Below are 18257 nucleotides of genomic sequence, written 5' to 3' on the forward strand. Positions count from 1 at the left end.
TTCATGGAGGAGAGGTCTATTGACGGCTACTAGTTGGAGGGCTGTAGGCCACCTCTAGCCTCAGGGCGGGGTGCCTCTGGGTACCAGTTGCAGGGGAGTAACAGCAGGAGAGAGGGCATGCCCTCAACTCCTGCCTGTGACTTCCAGCGCCATCTGGTGGGCCACTGTGAGAAACGGGATGCTGGACTAGATGGGCCTTGGGCCTGATCCAGCAGGGCTGTTTTATGTTCTTATGTAAGTCATAGCACATAAATGTAAATGTGCAGACCCACTGACAGAACAGGACTAAGGACAACTTGGGATCTGCTGATAATGGCAAGCTAGTACAGCAAATCCACATTCAACAAGTGAGGCAAAAAATACATCACTTCTTGAAAGATTGGTGGCCAGTGATTACTTACTTGGAGCGTAAACCCACAAACTGGGAAATGCATGACAAATACAAAACTATACGTTTATATCAAGGGCCTTAAATGGACCAGTAATGCGTACTAGTGGTGTGCACAAATCAAAATCTGTGATTCAATTTGATTTGAGGGTAATTGAATTACAGACCCCTCAAACCGATTCATTGAAAGCAGCTGGTTTGGCTGGCTACCTCAGCAAATCAGCCCAGAAATCAAAAGAGTGAACAAAGTGGGTATGGCATGGGGGAGAGTTATTTTTACTTCTTTGTTGTTTTTTGAAAATGCAATACATTAGAATTCTTTTAAAAAAGAAAACAACATCCATTATGGCTAATTTTTAGAAAATATTGAGGTTCCAATATACATCAATAAACATATCCTATAACTAAAGCAGATGTCATCAGAAGCTTCATCTCAATGGTAGGAACCATTGAGATGAAGCTTCTGATGACATCATATATATATATATATATATATATATATATATATATATATATATATATATACACACACACACACACACACACACACACACACACACACACACACACACACATATGACAATACTTATGACAATACAATATTTATGATTAGAGTGCAGCAACATACATTTTGTGTAATATTTATGGACATAATGTATATTGTAGCAGGCAAATGCACTGTGAACAGTTGTCTTTTGGAGGCATGCATAATGATGATGGATTGTGAACGATCAGGAGGGTGCTCCGTGATAAAGAACAGGTAACAGAAGGCTTGTAAAAAAAGGCTTCAGAATTTTCTGTTATTGGACAGAAATACTATTATGTATACAATAGAATCTTTATTTTTGTAACAGTGGGTGTCTATATTTCCTGATGATCCACATCCCCCTCGTCCTCTTTCCACATGTCATTAAGTCAAAGAAAGCCTACATATAATCCAGTCCTGTTTTTCAAAAAGCCAAAACCAGGAACTTTTGATTCAGTGGATTACCTGATGTGCAGCATTATGGAGATATAGCACTGTGCTGCCAACACACGGTGCTGCCAACACACAGTGCTGCCGGGCTGCTGCCGACTCAAAAGCAACTCCGACTGTTGAGAATCAACAGTTTTGCAAGCAATGGAATCGTAGTTTTCTCCACTGTGGCAATGAGGAACACTGTGGTAGTGCTACTTGTGCAACTGCTGCTTCTCAATGGTATCAGGGGCTGCTTCCATGTTCTCATCAGTCCCAGGGTGGAGCACTACAGCTCCATAATGCTTACATGATGGAGCACTACAGCTCCATCATGTAAGCTAGTGAGACTAGAGACTAGCCTCTCGCTAACTATGTGCTTTCAATGGCTTCTGTATTGGTGAACATGAGCTGAAAGCACTTGCTCCTTCATGTATTGGCTAAGTTGGCATGTACCATTCATTTCACATTTTTCTAGAACAGCTGATCAAAGTTGATGGCATAACTGTCTTTGATCATCAAAGAGCAGGTGCTTTTTAAATGGGTCCAGAATAATTCCATGTTTTGTAGATTGCTTACTTTTTTACAGTCCTTGACCGGTACAGAGATACAGTAATATATTTAGCAGTTTAATTGTGCACTTGAGATGATTTTGTTAAAGCTGAACCTTTAACAAAAGGTGAATGGGCCTTCTCCATTGCTGCCCTGAATCTTTGGAACACATTCCCTGATGAAATAAAAGCCTCCCCATCTCTTACAAATTTCAAAACGGCCATCAAGACACACTTGTTCACCCAGGCTTTTAATTAGATACTGTTTTAATTGTATTTTTAATAGTTTTAATGTTTTTGATTTTAAATTGTTGTAATGTTTTAACCTTTTTATTTGTTGTTTTTATTGGTTTTTTGTAAACTGCCCAGAGACATACATTTTGGGCAGTATACAAATGTATTAAATAAAAATAAATAAATAAATAAATAAAATGGAGGAAGGATGTGCATTGTACATCCTTAAGGGATTTTTTTCAGAGGAAGATCAAAGTATTACACTTTTGTGCTTTTATACCTTTGTACCTTCAGGAAGAGCTCTCTTGACAGGGGTAAAAAAATGTTGGCTCAGTTCACCCGCCAGACAAAATTTTTACTGGTCAGGTGGCTCCTCAAGCTATGTTGGCACATGCACGCTGTTGGGAAGAAGTTACACCAGCTTGCCACATTGTATAAACACAATTATACCTGTTTACCTGGGAGTAAGCCCCATTGAATTCAATGGGACTTACTTTCCTTGCCTTAGCCTGTCCAGAACCCTCCCTCCTTTCGTGTTCATAATGAGCAGCAAAAACCAGATCTGGGCCCCATGACTTGCCCTTCCTGCTATGCTTTACTCCATCCATATGTTTGCCATTTTCACCTCACTGCCTGTCATGAGTCTCTGCTTTAATCAATATCCCTTCTGCCTCTCCCCTCCATCTCATTCTTCTTTGCCCTCCTCTACCATCTGTCCTCCTCTGCCTTTTTCTCCTCTGCCCTCTCCTCTCCCTGCTCTCTCTCTTTCTCCTCTCTCCATCTCATTCTCTTCTGCCTCCCATCATCCTCTGCTTCTTGGGATCCTCTAAAATGGTAGCTCAGTAACTCACATGTTTTGTTGGCAGCAGTGGCAGCAGCAACTAAAAAAAGAGGCAACTTCCATCACATCATCATGTACCTTTCCCGTGCTGCTGCTGATCCACCCCCACCAAAGTTCAGAAAACAACATAAGGATAGAGACGATGTTGAGGGGAGTGGGGGAGCAAGGAGGAAGGCTGCATTTACACTGGCCTGCTTTCATTTTGCACTTGTCAAAGACAGGCAGTTCTGACTTGCCCACCAATCAAACTAGGCAGTTGCCTAGGGCGCCGAGGGGGTGCCCATGGCCACTGCTCCTGCCACCATCCTGCTGTGGCACTTTATAATGATATTGTTGCACAGTGATATCATTATGGGCTGCGGTGGGCCAGGGGCAGAAATGGTGAGGAGAACAGGAGGGCAAGTGATGGAGCCCCCCTCCTTGTGCGCTCATTCTCATCACCGTGGCAGGTGGTTGCTGCTTCTGCAACTGGCCTGCTGTGGCATGTTATAATCACATTGCCATATTGCAGGAGTCGTGACCTGTCACTATGAAGAGAGCAAGTGGGTGGGTGAGTGATGGGTGAACAAGGCGCGAGGCACCTGCTTCACCTGGGGTGCCACCATCCCTTGGGCTGGCCCTGCAGATGAATGCATTTCCTGAGCCCTGCCTCTTGCCCAGTACCCTGCAGTTAGGCAGAACAGTACTCCAGAGCAAGTCTCTCTGCAGAGCTTACTGGCTGTTGCTTCACCATTCTTGAATTCAAATTTATTATAGGCTTGTGAAATTCAATTTGGGTACAAAATGTTTTATGCCCGAAAATGGCAATTTCGGCGGTTTTGTAACCAAAACAAAATCAAGAATTAAAAAACAGAGATTTTTGTTTCCAAATTGAAATGATTGTGTTTTGGACAGAATGCTTTGTTCTTTGGAAAAGCATTGCAATTGAAATTGACTTCTCTGACTCTCTCCACTCCAGCTGAGGCACTGAGTGATTAGCAGAAGATAAGATATGCAAAAAGCTGTTGAATGGTTTAGTTAAGTATGTGTTGTATTCAGTGTGATTGAAATGCAAACTGACCTTGCAAAGGGATTTGGAAGACAGCATTTTAAGACAGAAATATCCAAATAACTTTGGTTGCTCAATGCAATTCCAAAGCTCTTGCTAAAAGCCATGGTATAAATTGTGTGGAGAAGCTTTTCCAGAAGCTGCTTAGGAAAGTTCTGAAATTACACAGGTGTTTCTTTCCAAAGGTTTAGAAAGAATCTCTTGACTTGTTCAGGGGTCTTTTGAAGAGCTATTTTGTTTTTCTTCTGATTTTTATGAGTTATAGTGGTGTCTAAGTTTTGATGCCTAAGTTGAGCAGTCTGATGTAATTTAGGCCACTATGTAATTTGGTGGAACATGATGTCTAAGCCAGTGTTCACAATTTTTGCCATTGCAGGGACAGGTCAGCCACATGGGACTACAGGAGACAAAAGGAGGGGGGTGGGGAATACCCCGGTCAATCTACTGACATCCCCAGGAATCTTAGTTGCTTCTCTCCTTCTTGTAACCATGATCCATGGTTTTGCACTTTCATAAATGCAGTGATGATAAACCTCAACAATTCTGAACAGTAGGCTGATTTTTTTGAGCTATGGCTCACTCCACTTCAGTTATATGAACATTTGAAGTTGTTCCATAGTACCAAGTCAGTTCATTGGTCTATCTTGCTATCTCAAATGACCTGTGGTCACTGTTCCATAGGGAGGGAGTGTTTTTATTGAAAGATTGCTTGAATCCACAAGTGGGTTGTGCTGCTGTGCTAGTGCCACAGGGACAGGCTCCCACCCGCTGCAAAATTCTCAAATAACTGTTGTTCTTGTTCATCATTCTCTTCACTCTTTCAACTTGTTTATGTGGGGCTTCAGGGGCAAAACAGTGGGTTGGGTGGCAGTGCCCCAAGGGTGGTGCACCCAGATTCCAAATAGGGCAAAGGGCTGGTTTCTTAGGAATTTTTGAGGTTTACGCGTCTTTAAGATTTCCCCCCCCATAGGGAATAATGGAGGTTTCAGCAGCCCCATAAATCCACCTGGGGGGCACTGGGTTGGCCCGAAGCGAGTGGTGGTGTAGTGCACAGAGGGTGCCAACCACCCTCCTGGATTGCTAACCCATTGGGGTACTGGGCTTTGTTGTTTCTGAGGTGTTGAGTTTAGATTCTCTGGTAGCAAATGAGATTTTTAATCAAAAACCATGAATCCACTCTCATATGCTACTAGAGAATCTACTCTCAGAACACCTCTAGAACAACAAAACCCTATACTTCATGGGTTGGCAACCCATGTGGGTGGTTGGCACCCTATGTGCACTACGCCGCCACTTGCTCTGGGCCACCTCAGTGCCCCTCAAGTGGAGTATGGGACTGCAGAAACCTCCATTATACCTTATGAGGAAAATCTGAAAGATGCATAACTTCATTAATTCTTTAAAAATCAGCCCTTTGTCAAATTTTTCTGAAAAAATTGTGGTAGCTTTCTTGTACCAACTGGGCACTACACCAACCATACTCCACTCTGGGCCACCCCTCCCCGCCATGTGAAGCTATACTTTTCCTGAAACCTCCATCTTACCCTATGGGGAAAATCTGAAAGATGCACAAACTTCAAAAATTCACCAAAAATCAGCAGTTTGCCCAATTCCTTTGAAATTTTTGTGGCAGCTTCCACTCATTGGGCACTATAACCCCAACCCACTCTTTTGACCATGTGACTCATTTTTAAATCTGAATTAATTCCGATTCAGATTCGGATTAATTCGGATACAAAACAAACTGGGGTGATTTGGAAGGCTTAATTTTGGACAAAACACAAAATGGGGTTGATTCGGATTTGGTACAAATCGAAACAGAAAAATACAAAATGCGCAACCCTAATTCATTATAGGAATCAAAATCTGATCACATAGCCAGTAGATTTGGCTACATGATGATGTTGGTGAAGGCAAACAAAGCTAATTCATTTGTCCTCAATGATGTTATCATATCACCAAATATGATCTGTTATGTGTGATTATGTCAGTCAGGGCCGCATTATGATATGCCAAGGCTCTAAGCTATGCCAATCCTAAAAGGCCCCATAACATTACAACATGAGTCAGAAGTCCAATCCCAGTGCATTACTCACCCCTCCACCATGACCACCACCAACCCCACCATGCTGCTCACAGTTAGAGGCCGTGTTTGTCTGAAGAGGCAAGCACTGCCTGTAACTGTGATGGCAGGCTTTGATCTAAACCAGCCCTGATCTAATAAACATTTGATGTAATTTACAGTTATTTATGCACAGATTTATAAACCTAATATGGTAAATAATTGTGTAGTCATATAAGTATATTTTTGTTTTATCAGAATGACAACGCCTGCTTTAGAACTTCCCCTACCCTTAGTATTCAACTAATTATGTAGAGATGTAGCCATTTCTTTAATATTCAGAGGCCCCTCATAATGTGAAGACCTTCACTATAGTTTAGCTTAATTTGGTTAATTCAGTCTGATTTTACACTGTAACTATTTTATAAATGTTGTGATCTGCCCCGAACAATAGTATAGTGGAGGGGCAGGGAATAAATAAGCAAACTAAGTTGCAGTTGGTTCAGGGCAGCAGTTGGAAGTTTCAGCACCAGAGTCTATTAAGCCACTTGCTTGGCAGGCCTCCCACTCCTGCCTGCTCCTCACAGGCATTATGTCCATGTCTTCTGCTGCTCCACCAAAGTGCCAGATCTTCACTTCACCAAGCCGTTCCTTTCCCTCTCTTCCTCTTCCCCTAACCATCTTCCTCCTCAACTGCCTTCAACTCGCCCCATGCCAACATTCCACACCCCTTGGCGATGGTTGTTTAGCATCAGTTGCCTGGACTCAGCCTCGACACAAAGAAGTGGAACAACAATAAGGGGGTTTCATGGAATAGTTTGGTCTTGTCAAACCCTGTCAGCGAACATTGGGTAAAGCCCTAGATTTTGTGACACTTGAAAGAATCTCTCTGTAAATAAAAGTATTGAGTCTTGCTAATACATAAATAAGAAGAAAAAGAGGAACAACATTGTTGGAACCTTTACAAATTATAAAGCTATGTGCTATGGGGCTCTGTGAATGATGGTTAATATTAAAGATGATTTTAGAATGTATTATTTTTAGTCTGGTAGGTTCAATCTTTGTGTGTGTTGTACACAAACCAACATAGAAGAAATCCATTGTTTCAAAGCTATACCGTTCAAAAGGATGCTGGCCCTCCTTGCTTGCAATTTAAATCAAGCGTTGTCAACCACTGTGTTACACATTTTTCTAGAAATGTAATTGCATTATGAAACTTAAAGCAGGGAGTCTAGTAAGGAAACTATCAGGTGATATTACCAAGTGAAATAGTCCTCTCTCTAGAATGGTATTGTGTATGCACAATATATCATAGATATCATAGGCAACAATAATCAGTAAGATACACATTTTATATCTTCACTCACCAAGAGAAGGAAAGCTAGTCGAAATGCTAACAGCTGCACAAGTGAGATAAAACAAAACAAAAACAAACAGTAAGCTCTATAGAGAATAAAAGAGCCACTTAGAAGTTCTTTAATTCTTAAAATGAAATGTTTAAAATAGCTATTCTGAAGTGTTTACATCCAAACCAAAAATTATGTGCACGGAATGCTTCCATGGGGAAAGGGGAGAGGTTAGGGTTTTCAGCTATGTCCCCCCAGCAGTCAGAAATATGTCCCTGAGGGCTGCACGGGTGGCTGTACAGGGAAGGAAGGAATTACTGGAAATTGGTTCTCTCTTCTGTGCACCCATCATGGCCTGGCAGGAACCAGCCCTGTGAATAAGAGAAGGGCAAGCAAACTAACCTCTTGCTTCCCCTACCCTTTGGCTTTTACTGGTGCCGCCAAGTGGAAGTCTTTTCTTCTTCTTCGCTGCTTTCACCAAACAGCCCACAGTATCTCTCTGTCTCCAACAATAACTCAGGCAGAGTAGGATGGTAAATAAGCATGGGGTGGGAAACAAATTCAGACTACAAGAGATCCGAACAAAATTATGTCTTTACCTAGAAAGAAAAAGAAATCCAATGTTATATTCTCCATGCATTTTCTGATTTTTTTAAAAAATGCACAACAATATGATCAAAGGATAATAAATCAAACTAGGACAAATGCATCCAGCTGTCCTGTCTAAACTGTGTCCCTAATACAGCCAATCTGATTAGCAGACCTTCCAGCAGTCTTTCCATTCAGATTTTCCTTTCCTGCAGCACCTCTGATCTGTTTTCCTCTAGATTCTTCTTTCTCTTTTTAAATAAAACCTCTCTTCAACTCTGCCTTTTACACCCTAAAACTACTCCATTCTCTAAAGTAGCCAATTGGGAGGGCAGATTTTACATTCTTGGTTTTTCTTTTGCCAAGACTCTCTCTCTCTCTCTCTCTCTCATATCATATTTATATACTGCCTGATATGTGTATCTCTACACAATTTAAAACACAACAAATATAAAACAGAGCAAAAACCACTAAAACTATTTCACAGAATAAAAAAGTTAAAACAATTTCATGGGATAGAAACAATTAAACACACCTGTGTTCTCAGGCTTTTAACTAAAATCAATTTTAAATGGCTGAGAACACAGGTGAGTCTTGAGGGTCTTCCTAAAAGCATTCCGAGATGAAAATGCTCTTATTTTGAAACTTTACATTTCATTTCTCCTTTTGGTTGCCATTTCCTGGGCTAACCTTTTGACTTTAGCCTGTAACTGATTTCCTGGGCTAACCTTTTAACCTTAGTTAACTAACAAAAAAAGCTCCTTTATTTCCAGCAGGCAGTCATTTAAAAACATATAACATACATAACCACAGCAGTACAGAAAACGGAGGACTTAATTTCAATCCTTCACAGCACCCATGGAAGCATTCCTTGCATGGGTGTGGGCCACTGACTGTCACATGAGGTTATAGTGTTTTGGGGCATGCATCACAGTAAAATGCATTTTGTAGAAGAGGAAATGAAGAGGGGGGGTATTCAACTACCCCCCCCCCCAATTTGGTAGATGATTTCCCTATATGCCAAATATGAACTAAAATGTCATAGTTTCTTGTGTTTCCCCATTTGTACACTCTAGGGAATTGTACATTGTGTCCACTTCAGTTGTGCTGAAGAAGGACTCTGCACAAGTCCCACTAGAACCTTTCCTTTCACTTTTTCATAGATCCCCACCCGGGTGTGCATGCACTATGAGAGACTCTTTAGGTGCTTTGGGGATGGATGGGGAATGTTGAGGAATCATGAGATATGGGCTCACCTTTCCTGGTGAAGCTTTGCCTACTTGTGTAAAGTGCCATGTTCTTACAGCCCCTGTAGCAGCTGTGCAGTACTGAGGTTCCTGGTAGGGATTTATTTTTGGAGTCTGCAGCAGATTATCTGTAATGGTTCTTGAAGAAGGCAGATGCGCTTTCTCATTTTATTGTTGGCCTTGGCTGTTCATGTTTGTGCAAAGTTTTTCCTTTCACCAGTTGCCAGTGATAAGCCTGCTGGTGCCTTATCATTCCACAGGACAGGTGCCACCACTAAAAATGCTCTGCTCCTAGTGAATGTCAGTCTAACCTCAGACACACCTAGAGGAGAGCCCTACCTGCATATATTAATGTATGTGGATGCTTATATGGGGAAAAGACTTACCATCTTCCACTATCTCAGAAATATATATTACATCAATTACCTCAGTGCTAATGATCACAATTAACACTAGCTCATTGAATTAGCCTAGAAACTAACTGCTGCTAGCAACCAGTGCAACTTCCTCAACACAGCTGTACTATGTATAGTTCAGAAGGCTGGACCTCTCCTCAAACTGGCTTGTCTACAAAATGTATTACTGATCAGAGTCCAATCTCTGCTCTACTACAGTTTATATTATTGTAAATCTTCCTCGCTGAGATACCTTTGTGCTTTGGGAGCCCGCAAAGCTGTCCTGCCTCGTCAGAATGATGTCACCTTGCAGAGACCTGTCTCAGGGTCTTCAAAAGCCACAAGACTCAGCATGCAAATTAAATTAGAAGCAAATATCGATTGCAGAAACACAGTTTGAAGTTGGATGTTGCCTTTGAAAGAGAGAGGTAATTTCCCCCCTACCATTTTCTCCTTCCTTTGAAATATGGCTCTATACAGATTACAAAACCAACACTAGTCTGGAGATGTAAAAAACAGATACTACAATAATATGGCCTTTCTAAACACCATTATACTCAATTTCTTGAAAGCTACCCCCACCCTTTGAATCCAGGAAACTGCAGAGTGAGGATGTGCTGCTTTCATCGGATCCCTTCCGCATGAAATTGCTCTCCCAAGACAACACTCAGCATTTCATTAGAGAGGAGTGATTGAAGTGGATTTCCTGATGCCCTTATCCAAGGTTCTCTGAGTTGCTTGGCGTTTTATTGGGGCCTTTCATCTAGTTAGATGGTAGGCTGGAAGAACAGACATCCACAAGAATAATTTGGCTGAATCCGGCATGTCCTGAGGTTTCTCTCTGCATGTTCTATATAGAAGCCAGGGCTCCTCCTCTAGTTCTCCTATTATATGTAATTCTTTTAATCTACTTGTTTAAATGCATGTATGCATCAAAGACAAGGGAGCAGAGTTCCCTTTAAGAATGAAGAAGTATCTTAATTGTGCACAGACATGTTTGTGGGAATTTATAAAAGACGTTATTTTTATACAGTGTGAGTCTAAGATTGCTCTGCACCACTACAGTGAGCAGTGTGCATGCATGCTTGTGCCCCTGTACCAGGATTTTTAAAAACTTGGGGGATTGGCCAGAGTTCCTCTACCAGCTGGTCACTCTTATCCAGTCCTACTTTCCCCCCATGGGGTGGTAAATTGTGGGAAATCAAAGAGAGTGATGGCTATCCATTTTAGAAGTTATTTCAACATGGAGTGGAAGGGGAGTGGTATTCACTTACACAACTCCCCACGTGTTCAGAATAAGGTCTGAACAAGCTCTCACACATCCCCCTGTACATGCAGAGGGCTTTCTGTACATGATTGGCAACCCTCATAGGAAGCTGCCATATACTGAGTCAGACCATTGGCCCATCTAGCTCATTATTGTCTACACAGACTAGCAGCGGCTTCTCCAAGGTTACAGGCACGAGTCTCTCTCAGCCCTATCAGGAGATGCCGGGGAGGGAACTTTGAACCTTCTGCATGCAAACATGCAGATGCTGTTCTCAGAGAAGCCCCATCCCCTAAGGGGAATATCGTACAGTGCTCACATGTAGTCTCCCATTCAAATGCAAAGCAGGGTGGATCCTGCTTAGCCAAGGGGACAATTCATGCTCGCTACCACAAGACCAGCTCTCCTCCCAGGGTCTCCCGTCCTTTCCTGATCATGTGGAGAAAGCCTTTCATGTGTAGAACTGTCCATGTTGGGACTTTTTCAGTCTTTATACAGAATATGTGGAGATCAGGCATGCACAGTTCCTTTCCATACATCCAGATATTTCCTGGAAAGGGATCATATCAAATAGATAAGTGTATGGGGATTAGCATGAACAAAATCTCTTCCAACAGATCTTGGGAGAATATTGCAAGTAGAATGAGAAAGGGTTCGCGTGTGGAGCACCCATGGGTAGAATTGGACTGTTAGATTTAGCTTGCTATTAAGCATGAAGATGTGTCCTTTGATTGCTGTGTCCAGTAGATGCTCAGAATCAAACTCATCTTTCCCCTGGACATACTCTGGTCTGAACAGGAAAGGTTTCACCACCATGGCAACAGTTCCCCTGCCTCATTGCCTTCACAGCCACTGCGAACTGGGCAAAGTGTGACTCTCCATCTTAAAAAGGGGAACTCTCTTATACTTAGCAGGAAGATACCAAAGCTTCTCCAGGGAAGCCTCATTCCCCTGCAGTTGGCAGCCTCAGGCAGCAGGCACCAAAGGTGGCAAGTGCCACCACCCTCCCTCCTGCTGCTGTGGGTGCCACCCACCTGCTCCCACACTCTTTGTAAGGCCTGCAAGAGTTGGCTCAGGATCTCCCACTCTCCATCCAACCCTTGCAGCCTTATGATAAAGGGGGTGCAAGGTGAGGAGAACAGGCTGCTGGCAACTCACCCTGTGCTCTTTTCAAAGCCTGCAAGAGTCAGAGTGGGCGCTCCTTTCCAAGGAGTGTGAGGCAACCTCCTTCCAGCCAAAAGGAGGTGAGGCAAGGCAGGATGGGACAACTTGCCTCAGACGCCCAAAGACTTTGGACCACTCCATCCCTCCCAGCGGCTTCTTGCTGTCCCTCTGTGGATTGTGGTTCACTTGTGTTTCTGTCTAGATTATAAGTTCTTTTGGGATGGGGAGCCATCTTCTTTTACTTTTAAAATGCTTTGAAAGCTTGTTTAAAATCGAAATTTTATTTTATGTATTTAGCACATTTCTAAACCGCCCCATATATCTCTGGGTGGTTTACAATTTAAAGTGACATATATTCTTCATAAGAATTCTTTGTAGATCATCAATATATGGAATTGTTTGGTTATAACACGTGTGTATTGGTTAGAGTGTTGAACTAGGACCAGGTAGACCTGAGTTCAAATCCCCATTCAGCCATAAAACTCCTGGGCGACTCTGGGCCACTTTTCTGTTATCTCTCAGCCAGGGGCATAACTAGGGGAGAGGGGGCTTGTGTTCTCCCCTCTCCCTGGCACCCCTTTGGAGTGAGGGAAATAATGAAGAAGGGATGGAGCTGGGGGGCCCTCAGGAGCTGGGCCCCCTGGTTCTTTGAACCCATCCCCTCAATTATAGCTACATCCCTGCTCTCAGCCTAACTTACCTCACAGGGTTTTTGAGAGGATAAGCATAGGCATGTAGTGGGCTCCTTGGAGAAAGAGCGAGATAAAAATAGATATTAAAAAATAATTTAAAAAATACAGCAGGGATTTTTTTTTACAGCTGTAGAAAAATACAGCAGCTACCTAAGGACAAGTAGATATAGCATTAAATTATTATCAAATGTATAATTATTTTTTTCATCCAATCCACAAATGCTGTAGACATATACTATATTCTGGTATTTTGACTCCACTGGCAGATCCAAAGAAGGCATTAGGGCTGACTGCTCATTTGCTAAATAGCATCTAAATATCCTTCCTCAAGAAAGATCCTTTGGAATTTGAGGATGGTGCACTTTCTCAGTGCTCAGACCACAATATATTGTTCTTGGGGAAACGTGATTCTTTTATCAGCTAATGGAGCCATTTGGATTTGGAACATGGAACGTGACTGTGTGATCAATATTGGATAGTGCTCATGACATAACTGATGACATTACAGCGTGCACACACACACACACACACACACACACACACACCCCTTGGTCAGCACCAGCACCGTTTGCAGCCTTATCACCAGCACTCAGCTGTTGAGGAAATCTGCACAGGATCTGCCATGGATGAAATACAAGGTAAGGTATAATGTGGACAAGCCCTGTCAGTTTTACAGTGCATCTCTGGACTGGAAGCTTTAGTTGAATTCTCTACTGAAGTGAAATTTAAAGGATGTTGGATCATTTGTGTACATGAAGACCATAAAGTTATTCAGGGACACTGGATGGGAGCTAGAAAATTCCTCAGTGACCTTCTTTAAAAAGGTTTTATCCTTTACCTAGCAGTTTTGCTAATTGACTTCTGTTTATTTACTCTTGACTCCTTCTGCATAGTTTCTTCCTTAGAGTCTGGTGCTATAATATAACAAAACTGAGGCTCTGGCTTTTATAGATATGAAATTACCCAGAAAATAGCTCAAATATGCAAAATATCTCCATTTTGTCACTAGTACTACTCAGGGCTCTTTTCAATTCACTTTAATATGACCCTTACTAAAGATCTTATTCTCATCTGTTATGAAACCATAATCTGGACATGCATGTTATTTTCCTAATAGATATATTTCTGTTCTTCCAAACATTTCTTGGATTTCCCTTCTTACTTAGGCCAGGCTCTTTGATCAGCCTTGTGATGACAACCACTAGGTGGCAGCATTGCCTTCCCCAAAACTGCACCGTTTTTCAGCCCTAGAGCCTAATTCCCCACAGATAAGTTCCTCAGGTTCCCTGCCAGGCCTTAGTTAAACAAGTTGGAAAACTACTGCATGGCATCATGGAGGCCTTTTTCATCTCACTTGAAGAAATACAAGGATAAAATGGAGACTCAGGGCCTTTCTAGACACTGCAGTGTGTTTGTGTGTAAGTAAGGATGTGGCGGTGTAGAACAGACTGCACAGCCTTTGCTCAGTCTAGAAACTCTTCCAACCACATATGAGGTCTCTGCAAAAGATACTGCCATTGTGGGCACCTCTGGGTCCTAGCAACAGGAAAGTGTGATTATGAGTTTAGCAAGTGCAGTGATTTCATTTTGTTGTGGCACTTGTGGTTGCATCAGCTGAGGGTGGGCAGCTTTTGAACTGGCTCCTGTGAACTGGCCCCTGCTTTCCAACTGCTGCCCCCTGCTTTCCAACTTTTGAACTGGCCCCTGCTTTCCCCTTAACTTTGCTGTGGAGCAATTAGCAAATGATAATGTTCAGTGGCATACCACAAGAAACATCTGTGGGTTGCTGAAGATGAAGGGACAGAAATAGGCCATGCTGGATCAATGGTATACAACTTATTTAATAAATCAACATGTCTTGCAAAAACATCATAAACACAAACGATAAAAGTAACTCAGTTACTATATAATCATGCTATAGCACAGTTTACTATAAAAACCTCTGAGCCAAGATGGGCAAGCTGGAGTGCTTGGTTGTTCATGAAAACGTAGATATAGCAGACATAACAGAAACCTGGTGAAACAGTGAGAACCAGTGGGATGCTGTTCTTCCTGGACATAAACTCTACAAATAGGACAGGGAGAGGTGGATTGGGGTTGGAGTAGGACTGTATGTTAAATAAGGGATAGAATCCAACAAGCTAGAAAACCTAGGCGGAGTTCTCCCCAGAATCATTATGGGTAACAATATGAGGACTGAAAGGAAATGTGTTACTTGGGACATGCTATTGCCCTCTGGATCAAAATGAGAGTGATTTGGAGTTGGAGAAGCAAATCAGAGAGGCATTAACAAGAGACAGAGCTGTAGTAATGGGTGACTTCACTTACCCTCATAGACTGGGCAAATTCACATTTGGGTATTGACAGAGAACCCAACTTTCTGGACATACTAAATGTCTGTGCCTTAGAGCAGTTGGTTACAGAATCAAGCAGAGAAAAGCGGACCTTGGACTTAATCCTGAGTGGTGCCTGCCCAGGACCTGGTGAGAGATGTCAGATTTGTAGAACCACTGGGGAACAGTGACCACAGTGTGATCCAATTCAGCTTTTATGTGTGTGGAGCACTGCCAAGCAAGCCCAACACAGATGCATTGGACTTCAGAAGAGGAAACTTCTCAAAAATGAAGGGACTGTTAGAAAGGAAGCTGAAAGGGAAAGCCAAGAGGGTGATATCTAGATATGTGCACTTAATTGCTTTGGTGCATAGCCAAGGGTGGTGAGGGGTTCCCTTAAGAGGAGGCAGGCAGGTCCTACCTGCCCATCCTCCTAGCCCCCGCTGCCCTGCCGCAGTACTGTTTAAATGGAAATACTTCCGTGCAAATGGCAGCTTGTGACGCTTGCCCCTTTAAAATGCCGTGCCGCAGCGATGGGATGCATCCCCCAACATCCCTCATGCGGCGTCGGCATGTTGGCGCATGCATTGATGCCATTTGCAGGGCCAGGCATTGACGCATGCGCCAATGCCATTTATGTGCCGACGTTGTGCAAGGGATGCCAGGAGATGTATCCCATTGCCGCGGTGTGGCATTTTAAAGAGGCGAGCGGCCCAAGCTGCCGCTTGCATGGAGGTATTTCCATTTAAACAGTGCCTTGTCAGGGGCTTGGAGGAGGGGCAGGTAGGACCTGCCCGCCTCCTCTTAAGGGAACCCCTCATCCTGCACAGAAACGTTTCAGCGACAGGGAGCCGAAGTGTTTCAGCACCTTTCCAAAGAGGCGTCGAAACGCTTTGGGCTCATCCCTAGTCATATCACTCCAGAAAGCATGGAACTTATTTAAAACCACAAGAATAGAAGTTCAGTTAGAATGTATACCTAGAAGGAGGAAAGATACCACCAGGTTCAGGAGGAAAGGTCAACTACGTACCACCAGACGCTACTTGTTAGCCAGCATGGCTAACAAATAGAGTCAGGGAAGCTAAAGGTAAGAAGACTTCCTTCAGAGAATGGAAGTCCTGCCCATTAATAAAGAGAACAGAAAGGAACATAAACTCTGGTAAAAGAAATGCAAAGAGACAATAAGGGAAGCAGAAAGAGAGTTTGAAGAGCATAAAGCTAGAAATTATTATTATTATTATTACATTTGTATCCCACTCGTCTTCCAAGGAGCCCAGAGAGGTGTACTACATACTTCAGTTTCTCCTCACAACAACCCTGTGAAGTAGATTAGGCTGAGAGAGAAATTATTGGCCCAAAGTCACCCAGCAAGTATCATGGCTGAATGGGGATTTGAACTTGGGTCTCCCTGGTCCTAGTCCAGCACTCTAACCATTACACCACGCTGGGTAGGAATAACAAAACTTCTTTAAATGTATCAGAAGGAGAATACTTGCCAGGGAGTCAGTTGGACCCTTAGATGATAAGGCCAGGGCATGAAAGGAATTATTAAGGAGGATAAGGAGATTGCAGAGAAGCTAAATGAGTTCTTTGCATCTGTTTTCACAGTGGAGGATACTGACCATATATCCGCTCCAGAACTGAGCTTCTCAGACTTGGGGGCCAGGGGCGTAGCAAGGTTGGAGTGGGCCCAGAGACAAGATTTTAAAATGGCCCCCCCCCAAAGTCCAGGGCCTCCGCACACCCCAGGCCCCCAAGGATTTAAGTCTGATATTCCAAAATAAGTATGCTGCCTGCAAATACATTTCACTGAATACACACACACACGTCACAATATACAGTGATATACATTGAGTACTATACATTTGTATTACTTTTAATGCCTAGAACACACTAGAAAGATGAATTATTAGAATGGGCCCCTCGCTGCTGATTAGCAAAGGAGACTTTCAACCATGCAGGGTGAACCTATGTTTGTTTTCCCAGAATTCTGAACAAATTCAGTAAAGTTTGATTCCAGGAGGTTTTTCACAGGAGGCTTTTAAAGCCCTTTAAGACACATCTCCTCTGGAATGGAGGTGCTGCATTCACATGTTGGCCAGATTTACCCTGAAGTCCCTGCAAGTTATTGGGGAGCAGTTCACACACAAGAAAAATAAAATAAAAGCACCACACATGCTTCACAGTTCTCACTCAGACCTTCTGGGTTGCAAAACAACTTGAATATAAGTGCATTTATAAATGAATGAATGAATAAATAAAATTAATAAAATACTGTTCCAGAAGTTTTTGCAATTTTCTGCCATGAAACAAGCCACTTATAGGACTTTTTAGATAGTTTTTTTTTAAGTCAGCAAATTTTCCAAGCTGTTTCAAAATAAATATTCAGAGACTTCTCGGTCCCTCCCCCCCCCCATATCCAAGCCCTATGGCAAGCAGATCCCTATATATGTGGGGGGGGGGGGCGGCGGGAAAGGTAACCACAAAAAGGAGTTCACACTCTACCTGGCAAATGCTGGTCTGGGTTAAGCAGGGCAGCAAGGAGTCTTCTGCTGCAGAGAGCAGTGCTGGCCACTCTGGCTACCTCCTCCTTCCTGGCTGGCTTGGGCCCTACTCGAGTTCAGGCTTCACTGCGGCCTACACGGAGGCCTCCGTGGAAGCCCCGCCCACCCGCCGATCAGCTGAGAGGCGGGAGAAAAGGAGCTCTTGGCAGCTTGCCTGCTGCTTCGATTGCGGGCCAGCAGAACAAGCAGGAGAGACGGCGAAGAGGGCAAGTGGTTGAGAGGCTATGGGGCTGGGCAGGGGGCAATGGGGAGTCACATGAGGTGCCTCTGGGGTGCCCCTCCAGGCAGTGGGGCCCCCAGACAACTGTCTCCCCTTGCCCTATCATTGTTACGCGCCTGTTGGGGGCTGAAGAACTGAGCCAATTTTAGGTGACGAGAAGATGTTCTAAACTGTTTTGAAAAACTAAAAATTAATGAATCACCAGGGCCAGATGGCATCCACCCAAGAGTTCTGAAGGAACTCAGTTGTGAAATTGCTGGTCTCCTAACAAAAACATGCAACTTGTCCCTACAATCAGGCTTTGTATGAGAGGACTGGAAAGTAGCTAATGTAACTCTGATGTTCAAAAAAGGATCTGTGGG

At 43.2% G+C, this 18257-nt stretch overlaps 1 long non-coding RNA gene across 1 annotated transcript; it reads right to left on the bottom strand.

Annotated features, from left to right (window-relative positions):
* Nucleotides 1-7520: 7520 nt before the first annotated feature.
* Nucleotides 7521-17866, bottom strand: LOC128342016 (uncharacterized). The gene is made up of 2 exons (XR_008314720.1): nucleotides 17617-17866; nucleotides 7521-8024 (listed from the first exon to the last, which is right to left on the bottom strand). It is a non-coding gene; the product is annotated as an uncharacterized LOC128342016 (long non-coding RNA).
* Nucleotides 17867-18257: the final 391 nt, after the last annotated feature.

This window comes from Hemicordylus capensis, chromosome 1 (genome assembly GCF_027244095.1).
Source record: "Hemicordylus capensis ecotype Gifberg chromosome 1, rHemCap1.1.pri, whole genome shotgun sequence".
In the NCBI taxonomy this organism is placed as follows: domain Eukaryota; kingdom Metazoa; phylum Chordata; class Lepidosauria; order Squamata; family Cordylidae; genus Hemicordylus; species Hemicordylus capensis.